Source organism: Microtus oregoni, unplaced genomic scaffold, assembly GCF_018167655.1.
Source record: "Microtus oregoni isolate MIOR12 unplaced genomic scaffold, Mior012 000013F_ref0000133, whole genome shotgun sequence".
Taxonomy (NCBI): domain Eukaryota; kingdom Metazoa; phylum Chordata; class Mammalia; order Rodentia; family Cricetidae; genus Microtus; species Microtus oregoni.
Genome location: NW_024543072.1, coordinates 17,330,160 through 17,342,454, shown reverse-complemented (window position 1 = coordinate 17,342,454; position 12,295 = coordinate 17,330,160). Strand labels below are relative to the sequence as shown.

At 51.8% G+C, this 12,295-nt stretch overlaps 1 protein-coding gene across 1 annotated transcript in view; it reads left to right on the top strand.

Moving 5' to 3' along the window:
* The first annotated feature begins 2,452 nt into the window (after positions 1 to 2,452).
* Tspan14 (tetraspanin 14) overlaps positions 2,453 to 12,295 on the top strand; it is a 56,561-nt gene continuing 46,718 nt past the window's right edge. Inside the window, exon 1 of the mRNA XM_041663041.1 lies at positions 2,453 to 2,643. The gene's annotated coding sequence lies outside the window, so the exon portion shown is untranslated. The remainder of the gene's footprint in view (positions 2,644 to 12,295) is intronic.

Here is a 12,295-nt window from a genome sequence, read left to right as displayed (position 1 = left end):
GCATGTTTAGCAACTGTTTCATGCTGCTAAATGCAAGGGACACTTCTCTGTCCTTATCTTACCTGAGCCCCAAGCAGCATCTAACACAGCTAACAGGTTTCTCAGTCTTGGGCACAGGTATGTAGACGCCTTTGTTCTCCTCTGGACTCCAGCCTGTCTCTCAATGTTCTTTCCTGCCTGCTATCCGGTCTCATTCCCTGGGTTCCCACTGAACCTTCTCTTCTGCATCTGCCTATCTTCCCTTTAGGTGTTCTCAGCACCTATGGTCTTTCCCACTGGAGTGCACCCCAGAATGCACCTTCACCCCAGCGCCTTCTCCTGTGCGCTTAGTGATTGAGCAACCCTGGGTATCTAACAAGCATCTTCAAGTCAGTATGGCTAAAACAAGATTGTTGGTGGTCCTCGTGGAAGTGGTTGTTTTCCTCCAGGCCACCCCACCCCATAAATGAGGCACTGTTTCCCACTCACTGGAAGAAACTTGAGACCTACCCCTTCATTTCTACATTTCATCCTCTTACATCCATCTTCCTGGCCTTAAATCCAAAACAGTTTCTCTCAAGTACGCATCTTAACACATCTACTATGTTAGTTCAAACGCTCCACATACTTGGCTCAGATTAGGGCAAAGTTTAATTGGGTCCCTGCTTTTCATTTTTGCCTGACAACTGCTACATCTACTCTTCCCACGGCAGCAAATCAGAATGTTAGTGTTTTCCAAAAACCCATCAATGGAACAAAGCAGAAAGGCTCTTTCTCTTTGGCTCTTCCTCCTGGTCTCTACTTCATCCCCAAACTTTTACAAACCAGGCTTCAAATGATAGCTATCTAATTCTCCTTCAGTTCCTTAACAGCTTCAGAGTGTGCCCCTTCCAAGGCCTTGGCACCCTCTGCCCTCAGCCTGCACTTTCTGTATTACCCGCCACTTTCCCAGAAGGCTAACTCTTCGTTCTTTTGCTTTCTGTTTCAACATCAGCTTCTCAGGTCTCCTGACCACGCCCACTTTTATTCTCTATCCCAGGCCCCTTGTCATTGTCTCAGCATTGATTTCAACTTGAAGTTTGTCTTTTCTACTAAAAGTCACTTCGTGAGCCGGGAGGTGGTGGTGCACACCTTTAATCCCAGCACTCGGGAGACAGAGGCAGGCGGATCTCTGTGAGTTCAAAGCCAGCCTGGTCTACAAGAGCTAGTTCCAGGACAGGCACCAAAGCTACAGAGAAACCTTGCCTCAAAAAAAAAAAAAAAAAAAAAAAAGGGCCACTGTGTGGAGGGAGAGGTCATAAACACAAGGCCTAGTGCTCACAAATTGGACACCCAATCATGCATTTTGGCCAAATAGAGGTGACAATGTGGACAGGTTTCCTTGCCAGGGACAGGTCCTTGTGCTGTCTGGGGTATTTTAGAGACAGGCAGCCTCCCCCTTGCTAATAACCACAACAAGCAATGCAAATACACTCCATTTCTAGATTTTTCTCTTTACAATGAACTTAACCTGCTGGCTGCGTGTGTAAAAGCATCGTTCCAGTCTCATGCCACTTTTGTGTTGCCCAGGAGGAGCAGACCTGGCCCTCAGCTCTCCCAAAGCCACTTGATTTTACCAAGAAGGAACAAGGTTGTGCTTTGCTCTATAGGCACGCAGGCAGAAGCTGGGACCAGGTCGCCTTTTTCATCACAGCGGTGTGGATACCATTGTACATCTACCTGCCTGTCCTTGTGGCCTTCCACTTGCAAGAATTATCCCAGCCAACTCCTCAGCATAAAGGAGATGTACAAATCTCAGCAGGCTAGCCAAAGGAAGCTTGGTATTTTTAGCCCGGAGTCTGGAAGGGGAGAGTCTCTAAGACTCGCCACCTCTTTCTAGAGGACTACCCCCACCTCTGGCTCCCAAGGCTAAGCAGGAACGTCTTCCATCTTAAAACCAGCCATTTTCCCCCCAATCTTTTTCCATCTCCAAGTCACCCCGAGCCATCCCTTGAGACAAGGAATCTCACAACTCGCTTTTTTCCCCGGCTCAGCTCCCGCCGGGTCAGGGACTAAGGCCGGAGGGGCATTTGCATAGCTTAACTCGGCCAAGCGCTCAACTGGCCACCACAAGTGACTGGCCGGAATCCAAGCTCCGCCAGCTTCGTGGAGCCTCCGAGAGGGAGGATCCGGGTAAATCCCGTTTGGGGCACCGCCCAGAGCCGGACAAAGGGGCGGGCCAGCGATCCGCTCCACTACCCAAGGCAGGCAGCTTTCAGGGCGGGGTGAGCAGTGGGGGCGGGGCACGGGCGGGGCGTGGAGATCAAGGTGGGAGGGGTAGCCGGGGGTGGGTGTGCAGATTGATGGCCGAGGGGGCGGGTCGAGCGGCGGGAGCCCCGCCCTATTGCGGGGGAGGAGCGAGCGATGGGGTGTTGCCTTGTGTGGGCGGAGCAAGCGTCAGGGGCGGGGCCCGGGTGGGCCAGACGCGTGGGGCGGCAGAGCGGCGCAGGGAAGCGGTGCCTCTTTCTCCGCCGCGGCCCCGCCCCTCCGCGCCCCGCCCCCGCCGCTCGGACGGCCCGAGTCGCGCCCTCCCGCTCTGCGCCGCCGAACTTGGTCTAACTTCCTCGGCCGACCGGGCCGTGCTGCCGCCGCCGCCGCCGCCACCGCTGCCGCTGCCGCGCCCGGGTAAGTAGACCGCGCGGCCCCGCTGCAGCGTCGGGCCTGTCCTCATTGTCTCGGGCTGGTCCTGGTGAGCGTCCCCTCGGGACAGCGGCGGCTGCTCCCTGCGTCCCCGCTCGGCCCCGGGACTCCGTTGCCTGGCGGGGGGCGGCTCCGCGGGCGGCGCGGGCTTTGTCTGCTGAGACCGCCGGCGAGCTCTGGAGGCCGCCGCCGGGACCCCGCTGAGCCCAACTCGGGCGCTGTGTGGAGTGAGAGGCTCGGCGGGCGCCCCGGAAGGTGTGGCTGCACCCTGCTGCCGCCTGGGCTCTGCCGCTCCTCACCTGTGAGCCCAGCGGAGGGCGCCTTCTTCAGCTCCGGTCCCGGGTGAGGGGGACGGTCGCCCAGCCCCCACCCACCCTGAGTTTGCTTCCAGCCTCCGGGTCCCACGCTGTCCTGCCGGAGTTTGAGGAGGTGGCGACGCCGGCATTTCGGTGCTGGTCGCTAGAGGCTGTGTTTGGAAGTAGAGCCCGATCCCTGACCTAACCCGAGCTTTGGACAAGTTTTGGTTCTAGCTTTACCTTTGCTCGGCCCAGGTTGCAGCCCCCATTCCTTCCCTGTTAGGCGTGCAGTGCAGAGGGTGGGGAAAGTGTGCGAATGGGGACTTCGGTCCTGAACCTCAGAAACTGCTGTCTGGAGGAGTGAAACTCGTTCTCCGGTGAGAGGCGGTCAGTATTCCCAAAACTCAGTGTCTTAAGCCAGTGCTTGCCTGGAGCTGGTTGCAGAGCCATAGTGAACACTTAATGGCTGTATAAGGACGGTGGTGTTTGGGGACATCGAGATGTGTTGGGCAGCGTGTGCAGGACGCTGGCTTGGAGTCTGTAGCAGGTGTGTTCCCAGCTCTCTAGGAGGTTGTCCCTAGGATTGGTGATTGTGGGTCAGTTGTCTGCCAAATACTGGACAGTTTCTACACAGACCCTTGACTTCTAAGTAGAAGTTGGTGCCTGCTGAGTGCTTCCTTCTTTATGGGGAAATCTGGGGCCCCACGTTCTAACAGCTCAGAAGTTGCAAGGAGACACCCTTCCTTTCAAAACTCCTGGGCTCTGGAACCCTTAAAAAGAAGTGCAGATTTCTGCTGTCCCGAAGCCTTGTAGCCTATTCTGAGAATGTTTTTCTTTTTGGAGTCAGGGTCTTGTGTAAGCCAGGGTTGCCTTGAATTCATAATTCTTCTGCCCTACTTTCTACATTTGTACATTCTGCAACCTCTCTACATTTTTGGACCCTCTTTGAACCACCTAATGTGTTTCAGAGACTGTGGTGCCCTGTGCTGTAGCGGGACACTCCTGGGCTTTTACCTCCTGACCAGTAGGTGGTCAGTGGTGTTTATTGATATGAGCTTGACCTAGGCCTAGTTGCTCCATTCAGTCAAACCATCTGAGCCACTGATCCTCCAAAGGTTTTGGTTATTTCCAAGAAGAAAAGGCACCAAAGAGGAAGGGTTGTCTGCCCTGGGAAGACACCCCCCTCCCACCCTCTTCTTTAGTGCAACTGGCAACTGTGTGTTCTCTGAGAACAGGTGAGGGCTTCTCCCTTGCTGTGTTTCTGATGGAGGATGAAACTCATGCCTTGTGTGGGTGGGGAGGAGCCTGCCCTGCAGGTTATAGAAATGAGGCGAAATTACAAAGAGGCCAGGGTGCAGGGAAGCCCTGGGTTCTTTAACCACTTCCGGGGCCTTACCCTGGGCCACCATGTGCCTAGGGATTTGACCTTGTTTAACTTTAGCAGAGAAGTTAAACAGAATTATTTTTTACAACACCTAAAAATGCCAGTCCTGAGAACTCTTTGCTTGTTTAAAATCTAATGAACTTATGATCAAATGTACAGCTTTTACATGGCATAATAGTGAGTTTGTTAAGGCTTAGTAGTTATGGAGACTTATATTAAGCCACTGTCTCAGCCTTCCTTTAATTGTTTAATCCCTGAAACAACTCAATGTGGTAGACATTAACAACCTGATTTTACAAATGAGCAAACTATGGCCCAGAAAGGTCAAAGTGATTTCCTTGTGGTCTCTGCCTGAGAGTTGGAGCCTCTCATTAAGAGATGCCTTCCTCCTGGAGTTGCTTAAACATAGTGCGAAAGCCTGGCCCAAGGCGGAACTAGTGAGTCCTTCAGTACAGGTTCCCTTAAGGCCCAGCTTCCACGTGTCTCAACTGTCTACCAAGATTAGTTAGGACATACCACCCCTAAATCCCTGACGGTTTGCCCTGACTGTAATGTCTGCCCTACAAGGCCAGAGCATTGCAAGCATGGCTGGAGAGGCCACACCTTCTGTAGAGATCAGGGTTTGATTGGTTAATACCAAAGTCTTTTTTTTTTCCATCTCCACATTTACATCACATCACTTATCTGCTTTATGATGCCATTATAGTAGACCAGTTCCTAGTTCATATCCCCAGTCACTTAGACATAGCCCGATGAGTCTTGACTCGTATCGTTTCTGCCCATTTGTGGCTGCCCATTTGTGGCAGATGTGGCTACACCAAGTAACACGTCTGTAGTCACCTTCAGGGTCAGGGTGGGGTTGGGGGTTGAAGTCAGAAACAATGAATGGCAGGAAGCCTATACTTGGCTGTCACTTGTTTCTCCTCAAGCTCTGGGTCCTAGTTTCGTTCTTTGTCTCTGTGCCATTAAGAACGCTTTTGTAAACTAATCAAAGAAATGCTTTTTAAAGATGGGCTTGCCCCATTTGAAAGGTAGATGCTTAATAAACATGACTGAACCCTAGGGATGGAGAGGTGGTCTTTAAAGACCTTGGTACTTCTTTCCTCTGACCCTTCAGAAGTGACTGGAGCTCCTGCAGTACCCTTTTCCTCATCACCTAATTCCCATGCTTATTCTAAAGCAGGAAGTCCCAGCCTAGAGGCTGCTAATGGAGGTGACAATCCCTGTTTCCTGCTGCTGGCTGTTTGTGTCTGCAGAGAGATAATCCTGCCTGTGGCCTGTGGGCAGGAAAGCAGGCTTGGCCGCCCTTCTCTTGTGGCCAGTGACTGTTGAGCACGTTGCACTTCCCGTCCTTGCCTGGATGTGAAGTTACTTTTCCTAGAAGCCGAGCAGGTAGAGGTGCCCTTCATTTCCATGCTCTAAGAATTGCTCATGTGACTGGGGCCAAGCGTCGGGACAGTGCGCGTGGAGCAGAGCGCCTATTTGCTAGGGTGACTGGAGAGAAGGACAGGATAGAAACCTGTTGGATGCTTTTCTCTAGCCACACTGGGTTTTGCTTTGTGTTCTGTCTGCATATCAGCCAGGGGCCATGAGTAGAGGTGGGGAGACCTGGGGTTATTCTTTGTGAAGGTTGGTTTGCCATTGGTTCTTAGGCATGGGTACTGCTTTTTCAGGGCCCCTGTTTCCCCTCTGTGCAATGGCAGGAGACGTAAAGGCCTGTTGCAGCTCCTGGCTGGTCACTCGAGACCAGAATAGGCTGTGCTTGGTTGTTTTCAGAGTCTTTGGCCTGGTGAATGGGCAGCGTTTCGATTTGCCTTTTCCTGCAGTGTAGCGGTGCCGCCTCCAGTTTATAAATTACTTCGGGTTTCGTGGTCTCCTGGCCACTCTCTTCCATCCCTCTGCTTTGATTCAGACAGAGCAAGAACTTGCCTTGGTTCAGGACAGGACCTGGCCTGTGTGCGACAGTTGATGCACCTGTCCGCTCAGCATGAAGATGCCCAACAGTCCAGCTTGCAGACGGGCAGTCAGGAGGCCAGCCTTTGGCTGATGTCTCATTGCTAGCTGTGCAACCTAGACTGGAGTTACATCTTTTCTCCTCTTTGAAGGGAGCTAAATCAGACCTGCCCTGCCTGTCTTGGCTGCTGAGAATCCAGTACACACTTTAGGTTTGAGGAACCACAGTCTCAGGCTTCTGGGTTGGGCCTGACCCTGATGCTGTTTGGGGACAGCTGCTATCTTTCGGGCAGTTCCCAGCAAGTGCTTACCAACAGCTGATTCTGGGAACTCTGCTTCCTCCACCCTTGAGGGTTGGGTGGGGCTGGGCGGGGCTGTGGGTTTTCTCTTTGGAAGTAGTAGGTCTGGTAATCAGTGTAAGTGGGCTTGGGCAGACTGCAATTGACTTGTTCACCTCTTAGGATCTGTTCTGCCTCCCTCTGCCTCCCTTTTTAAGCAGCCAGAGCCCACATCTATCAGTCAGACTCCTTGGGCTCTCTTGGTCTGTATACTGTGTCTAAGGACCAGAATAGATGTCTAAAGTGGCTGTTGGCATACTGGTAGGAGGTAAGCTAATGGTGTCCTCTAGACTCTTGAGTTCTCAGTCATCTTGCAGAGCTGAGGTGGTGGGGAAGATTTGGGGAAGAGCCAGGTCAAGGCTGGTAAACCTTCTCTCTGGGTTTTTTCTGGCTGTGTGCCCCAGCCATTGGGTCTGTGATCTTGTATGTTACAGAGCCCAACAAACACTCAAAAACAGGGACTTTGAGGATGTTGTAGCTCTGACATCCAACCAGTGTCCTTACAGCAACTAGAAGGGAATGAGTGTCCCCTGAGATAAATCTCTTTTGTTAGTTTTTGTTGGTTGGTGTGGTGGGGGAACGGGTTCAGCATGATCAGGGAGTCCTCAGCAGGGTCTCCTTCAAAGTTTCAGAGGATAAGGAAAATACCTACCTCAGCTTTAGTGCCCCAGATCCGCTGCACAGTTCATGCTCTGGTGGGACTCCCAGCACTGGCACTGTATAGTCTCAGTGTTGATGATGTCCAGCTTTGCTTCTTTGCTTCCCACGCTGGCCCTAAATGCCCCTCTCCATGGCTTCTCTGTTTCTTGACCAGCCTGTACTCCTGGTCCTCGTGAAACCAGTCTTCTGAGGCTTGTAGGAGGTGACCAACTCCATACCCAAGTGTTAGTGATACTCTAGGTGAGGGGGAAGGGCCTTGAGTCCTGGAACCCTGAGGAACTCCATGTTTAAAGGAGAAAATGATGTTAACGTGGTACGGTGAACTATTCAAAATGGCTGCAACAAGGTTTTTAAGTAGGGGAGAGAGACTGGGCTCAATTCCAGAACCCTAGGAAAGTCAGAACTTACAGCCAGGGAGCAGTATGCCAGGATCCTAGAGAATTTTTGAGGGTAGGAGACACTTTCAGCTGAATAGACCTCATAGGGTTCTTCCTCAAGGCAAGCCAAGTGGCCAGATATTATGTGGGGGATAAAGAAGGATGAGGAATTTGGTAATAAATTGGGGGATAAATTGACTTAGCAGGATTCATGTGAGAACAGGCCTCCACAAATCTGAGATTGGACAGAGCTGATTGAACAGAGGGTTTAGAGCACTTGGCTAAAGTTTGGTGAAGGCCTGGATCCTTTCAGTATCCTTTGTTCCATTTTGTGAGTTTTTACACTGGCTAGGCTCATGATCACCCACATTTGTTTCTCAGGAGTGACATTTTCTCCTGTGGGGGTTTCCCAACCAGTAGTACCATTCCTTCTGACACTGTCAGTAAGGCTCCAGAACTGAAGGTGTTCACCATTGAAACCTTAGTCTTTTTGTTGCAGCGCGTACCCCTCTGCAACAGGACCTCGTGTCTCTGCAGCCCCCATCTCCAAACTTTGGGCTTCTGGGTCTATTGGCTATCCGATCACGGGCATTCTCTTTTCTGAAATCCTCTACAGCTGCAGAGGGGCTTCTGTCTTGTGCTTCTCCAGTTCTACACAAACCAGTGGGACCACTCTGCAGCCCCTACCAGCCTAGGACTTTCTTCTTTTCTCTGCTCTAGGTCATGGAGGAGCCATGGGGGTGGTCCATTCCATTCCCTGGGTCCACACAGTAGAGAGACCATATTTGGTCCCTCCCATTCCCTGGGTCTGCACAATGGAGGGACCATAGGTGGGCCCTCCCATTCCCTGGGTCTGCACAAAAGAGGAGCCATAGGTTCCCCCTTCCATTCCCTGGGTCTACCCAGTTGTCTTTCTGATTTGCATGCTCTTCCCTTCTCCAAGAGGGAGACTTCTCTGGTTTTCTATCTGTCCCCTCTTTCATTGGTCATCCATCCCTGTGTCCCTGGTGCAGGTGACCTACTGATCTGTCTGCCTGAAGCTCTTCTCATCTCAGTCTTCTAGGAGCAAGGCTCCCTTCTGCTCTGAGGAAAACCTGCTGGCTGCAGGTAGGGCTTACTCACTTCTCCAAAGGGAAGGCCCCCATGACCAGTAGCTGTTCCTGCAGAGGCAGACTGGAGATCATGCCTGTTCTCTGCAGTCACCCTGCCTCTCCACGGGCATTGTCTCTTGCTGTCCTAGTTGCTTCCTGTGGAATACAAGCCGTGGTGTAAACAGGATAAGTTGGGAGGGGGGGGTGCTACCAAGAAAAGAGTCTGTGGTAGTGGAGAGTGTTTGTGTCCCTGAATGGCCACAAGCATAGGAAAAGGATGGACCTAGGTACCACAGTGATGGCAGGTTCTGCACAGAACCCCCTCTGAGTTCTGAAGTTTTCCCCTGAGAAGACCAGTATGGTGAAACAGGATATGCCCTGGAGACTCAGAGCCTCCCTGAGGTGGGGGAACCTTGAAGAAATAATAAAAGGTGGGGTTCCTGGTAGAACGTGCCTTGACCTTGCACTGGGCCCTGTCAAGGGAGCAGGAGGTGCTTCCAGCTTTTAGGTTTGTTGCTAGGGTGGTCCTAGTAGCTTTGAGATCCCGTTTGTGCTTGTTTTGGGGGGAGTCATTTGTTGAACACTTTACAGTCAGGAAAGCTTACTTGTCCCCTCCCTGGCCTCTGTTCTCTGAGCCCTGGGCAGTTGTGAGCTTGAAGCCATTATGAAACAGCCAGCTGTATTGTTCCTGGGGTTGAAGTTGTGTGCAGCCAGGGTTGTGCTCATGGACCACTCCCTGTTGTTCAGGTCTCTCCCTATACCGTGGCCCCCACTTGCTCTAATGGCCATTGTGTCATCCCCTAGGCAGCAAGAAAGGCTGGGATGGGTTTTGTATTATTCCTTAGGGGCAAAATCATGTGAAGGAAGTACATCCGTGCTTTTTAGTGCAGAGTACTTATTGACACACCCATTAAAGGGGGGCTTTTAGACCATGTGTGTAACCGTTTAGCAAGACTAGGCACAGGAATGCCTATGGTTCCGTTTCTTGAAAGGTACATGCGGCTTCATGGCTAAGGGTTGGGGTTTTAAGCTGAGATTTTGGAGAAACTGTTTTTTAGCTTGTCCTTGGAGTGGGGCCAGGCCTAGAAATCTGTTGAAATAGCTTTCTTTAGCTGCTAAAATGGGGATGGGCTCATAACGCTAAGACTTGGAGCCTTGCTGGCTGCTGGGGAGGCCCCTGGAGAAGCATCTGCAGGATGCTTTGGTTTCAGCCTCCCTGGGACAGACAGACAGACGCTGTTAGACAGACAAACACCTTTGATCTTGGAATCCTATAGGTGGCCGTTGGTGTGTGGTAGCTTAGTTTCCTTCCTGCCAAAATCTGCTTTTCTTCGATAGGAAAACTTTCTGCTTGTGGGCTTAGGGTGAATGAAGTAAGCAGGGAGTGGAGTGGGCTCCCAGGCCTGTACTCCCTCCCTGGCCAACTTAGTGTCTTCTCCCTCCCCTCCCCCACAGCATCTTGTCTTAGGGAGATGCCAGATGCTGCCTAAAGAGAGCTATTCATGAAATATTTTCCCTCCCCCTCTCCTCGCTCCTCTCTCTCTTTGTTTCTTTCTTTTTCTTAGACAAAATCTTCCTACATAGCCTAGGCTGACTCTTAAATTGTTCTCCTGCCTCAGTACTCTGAGTACTAGGATTATAGGTATATGCAAGTACACCTGGTTATGGTACCTCTAGCCAAAACCTTAGGTAAACACATTGAATTGAGTTTCACCTTTTTTAATCATAAAACAACCCAGAAGAAATAACAGAAATGCATACTTCTGACTTCTTCAGCTGCATCACCCCCCAAGCCCAAAGCCTCCACCATCAGATGTTCAGAGCCAAGTCAATTGTGACAACCCCCATGCACACACCCCTCTCTCTATCTCTCTTGCTTATTCCCACAGTGGCATGCAGCTTACATTGCTCTGTCCATACTGAGGCTCCCTGAGGTTTATCCTGGGATTGTCCCGTTTTAGCACACATACATGAAAAGACTGTACTCCATTCTTGTTAGCAGCAGCAGGTCATCTTGCTGCAGAGTGAGCCTTGACTGACTCACTCTTCCAGCCCCCTTGATGAACATTGAGGCCCGGTTGTCAGGTGCCTTGAACACACAGGTGGGTCTGAGGTGCCTGCTGTGGAGTTGAAGCATTGAGGGGATTGTTAGAAACATGGCTGCTTTGATTCCAAGAGGAAGGGAAGTTTCTGAGGCGTGAAGCTGAGGGGGATCTTCTATTTTTGCCGTCAGGGGCAGAGTTGGCAGGAGGCTGCGTGTGCTGCTTTCCTTCCTTTTCTCCTTGCTGCTCAGCTCAGACCATGCTCTTTCCATGAGCACATGTAGAACTCTTGGCTGTGCTGTAACCACTAGGCCTGTGCATGCACAAGTGTGCCCTGGTGTCTGAGGAGGAGGCTGGTGAGGTGAGCTGTGCAGGGAGGTCACTTCTCACAGAGTGCACTTAGTTGGAGCTGCCTACGCTCTGGGTAGTGTGAAAGCAAGCTGGAACTGGTCTGTCTCAGACAAGCTAGAAGGGCTGATGCTAGGATCAGGCCTCCCTCCGCTGCTGTGGGAGCCCTGGTATCCTGCCTGCTTTGCAGCTGGCTCTGACTGGCTTGGTGTAAAACTCCCTATGAAGACCTCCGGGTAAATGGTAGATGGGTTTTCTGCTTTGAGTAGGTCCTTCCTGAGTAGAGAGAGGAGGGGTTGGGGTGTGAGAGAGGATTGTAGGAGAGGGCACAGGCTTCCTAAAGTTTTCTGACAGTTTCCTTGTTTCCTGTAGCCTGTGTCCCCCTGAAATAGCCAACCATAGCTGTCTCCCCATGTAGCTGTGGCTGCCCCATACAAGGTCAGTGCAAGACAAGAAGCAGGGAGATCTTAGGGGGACTCCATTTTATGCCCCGACCTAGTGGTTTTATGAACTGTACCCCTACCAATCTCCCATACAGAGGACTCCTAACCACTGCAGTCACATACAGTTCCCATGAGGAGCCCAGAACTATCAATGCTGGAGGCTCTGTTGTTGGAAGCTTTGGCCCTTTGTAGCACAGAGGTTTCTATTGTGGCCTGGTGACAGCTAGGCCTGACCTGTGAGGCTAAGGAGGCGGGCCTAGTGATGACAGTGGAGCCATTCATGGTCTCTGCCCTGGTTTCCTGATGCCTTCCATCATGGATTTGTGTGTGGGAGGGGATATGTGGGGGGGTGGAGAGGGAGGGGCCAGGGCTGCTATTGTTAATGACGCTGGAGGCCATTGTGCTTAGTGGAGGTCTGCTGACAGCCCTGAGTCACTGGGCCTACAGTTCTCAGATTCCAGCCCTGCCTTCTCTCTCCCTGTGACTTTTGTGGGCACCTGTGTGAAGATCCCTTTCTTCTTTCTTGTCATGTGATCTGCTTGGTGCTCCTTGGGTTGTAATCAAAACAGCTGGGAAGGAGCAGGATGCCCAGGCTGACTCGTCAGCTGCCTGCCCACCACCTTGGGAAGCATGTCCACAGAGCTCTCGATGCCCAGCTGCACCCTTGGGTGGGGGCCAGACACGTGCCTCAGCTGCTGTTAGTCT